Source organism: Gymnogyps californianus, chromosome 17, assembly GCF_018139145.2.
Source record: "Gymnogyps californianus isolate 813 chromosome 17, ASM1813914v2, whole genome shotgun sequence".
Lineage (NCBI taxonomy): Eukaryota > Metazoa > Chordata > Aves > Accipitriformes > Cathartidae > Gymnogyps > Gymnogyps californianus.
The window spans coordinates 588,200-591,094 of record NC_059487.1 but is presented as its reverse complement, the minus strand read 5'-3'; positions in this window follow the sequence as shown (position 1 = coordinate 591,094).

Below are 2,895 nucleotides of genomic sequence, written 5' to 3'. Positions count from 1 at the left end.
TGTGCATTTCCACACCTCGAGGGGCAGCACTGAGGTTAGAGTCGCTCCCTGGAAAATACCGGAGTGTTTCCTAGACCTCTTTCTTCCAGCTGGCGTTGGGATGCCCGGGGAGGGGGCTCAGCCGGGGGTGAGGAGGCGGATGGAGCCGGCACTTTGCAGCTCTCCCCTTAGGACTGAATTCCCAGTTGCTCAAAACCTTGGGACAAGCTCATTCAACGGCACTCCCAGCCCAAGATCCCAAATCTTTGTATCGGTAGAAGTGTGCATCCTTTTCTTCCGCAGCACGGGGCGAGTCTTGCTGAGCTCAGCTCTGCTGAAGGTTTCTCGGGCGTCACTGAGGGACAAACACTGATGGTCACAGCCATGGGCTGAGGTTTCTGCCAGGCGGCTGCTGGGCTGCGGTGCCTCCTGTGCTGGAAGGTGCTGTACGTTACCCAGAAAAACCACAGTTCTTGCGAGAAGGCAGCTTCGCTCCGCTGACTCCAGCCCCGTGGCCGCAGCTGCAGCCATGGGCAGCCCCTGCCCAGGCTGGAGCACGCTGCGCACTCACAACTGGACGTGCTCCTTGGTGAAAGGTGATGGAGTCAGACTCTTCTTGGCAGTGCCAGATGCTGCTGTGAGGAATAACGGCCAAAAATTTTGGTTTGGGAGGCTCAGAACTGATACTGGGATTTTTTCCTTGTTTTTAAGCCAGGAGGGTGGTACAGTGGTGGGATGAGAGCTGGGGAGGGATGTCCATCCTTGGAGGTTTTCCAAGGTGGAGCCACAGCCAAGCTGGTGTAGCTGGTGTCAGTCAGGCATTGAGGAGGAAGCAGGACTGGGGCCCTCAGGGGCTCCTTCCCCCAGAACATCCATTATTTGATCTTAACTCCTGAAACAACCTGCAGGGATGGCTGCTGTGGCTTGCTTTGCTTGGAGCCTTGTCCCTCTCCGTTGGATCCGAGGTGCATAAGCTGGCACGTTACTGCCGCCCCTGCCTGCTTGTAGGGAGCTCCTGGGTGCAGCCTGTGGCCAGAGAAACCCACGGTTATGCTTTTGCCAGCCCTGTGGGCCGCATTCCCACCCATGCGTTAAGATAAAGCCCCTTTGCCCAGCCCCACTGGCCCAGTTGGGGACGGGGTGGCTGGGGGCCCCATTCCATTCACCAGCACCAACCCAAGAAGGTGCTGGGCAGCACAGAGCTGGGCTCGGGGGAGCTGAGGTGCATTTGGGACAGGTCATGGCATGCCAAGCATTGTCCCCCACATCCCTGGGGACCCCAGCAGGGCTTCACCACCAGTTCCAGGAGCAAATGAATCTTCTCCCAAACATAATCAGCCCCTTGCAAGCCAGCAGTGTCTGAGCTCAGAGAAGGTTCAGGGGGCCCTGAAACCCAACAGCCGCACAAGGCCCCGGTGGGTGGCTGCTTTCGTAAAAGCTCTTTTCCGTGTGCATTTCACACCGTCACGGTGGTTTATGATTGACCAGAAACTTTCAAGGGCACAGCATAAATTGCAGCAGGATGTTCAGCCGCAGCAGTGTGGCCGGGGCAGGAGGCCGCCGAGCCGCCAGCCCTGTGGCGGGGGCACAGCAGGAAGCATGGGGGGGGACAGTGCCGCACAGCCGGGCTGTGAGCGCCAGCATGGCATGGCCCGTCCCAGCTCAGGATGGCAGCACAGAAGCTGCCGAGAGCAAATCCCAAGGACTTTCCTTGAGGCGGGGAGGGGTGGGGGTGTGCAGGGACAGGGGGGGAAGGGTTCGGGTGTGCTGGCTGAGCCAAACGGGGTTTGCTTTGAAAAGTGAGACATCTACACGCACTTGGAAATGGTCTGTCCCTGCTGGCCCTGGGCTGGGTGGAGGCTGGTGCTGGATGGGGCTGGGACTGAGGATGAGGATGGGACAGAGATGAAGCTGGGGCTGGGGCTGCTCCCACACATAACCCAGCCAGGCGCGGGCACAGCTGGGCTTGCCAGTGCTGGGTGCGGAGCAGCACTGTGCTGGGGAGGCACTGGTGCATGGCTGTGCAGCATCCCACTCACTGCGCCACAACCAGCACCGCGCACCATCCTGAGGGCAGCGCGTGGCCCTGCTGCTGCGGCAAGCAGCTCCGGGCAGCAGCCGCCGCGCTGAGGAGGCACCCTGGGACCCCCTGGGGTTTGTCCTGGCTGGGGACGGTGCTTGTCCAACCTCAACCTCCGAGTCCTGGAGTCAGCTCCGCTCCCGCTCTCATGTGCCGCCCATCCCTCCCTCTTACCCACCCCCAAATCCCATGCGATGACCACAGTGCCTTGAGTGCCCTCAGGGATTTTCTTAGGCCGTGTGCCCCTTACCGAGGTCCCCCGCGGGGCGCAGCTGAGCAACCTTTTGGCTGAGTCAAAAAAGAGAAAACCCAGCGCGGGTGCAGGCACACATCACAGGAAACAGCGGCAGCCCGCAGCCCCGGCTCCCGTCCTCGCACCCCTCGCCGGCAGCACTGCCAGGAGCAGCCCCAGCTCCGGCACCCAAAAACACCCAGCCCTAGAGCAGAGGGACAAGGGCGAACCAGGCAGGTCTTGCGAGGGCAGGGGTTGCCCTGAACGAGGGAGACCCACCACGCCAGAAGGACTCCCTGCAACCTGGGTGCCCTGAGGACCCACACCGCTGGAGCAGCACCCCACGGGGCAGAGCCCAGCTGATGTCTGCCCACCCCTGATGGCTCCCACACAATGGTGACAGCGGCAAGAAGCAGGTAAGTGGGGTTTGCCCCCCTCTGAGGGCAGCAGTGCGTCGGCGGGGGGGGCTCAGCCCGGGGCAGGGCTGGGTCACATACAGCTTCGGCTGCACCTCTCTGTGGCTGAGGAACCGAAACAGGCAGAGGGGTGTCCCCATAGCCCCTGAGCTCCCCATGGGGACCGGCAGCTTGGGGCGTTGGGACAG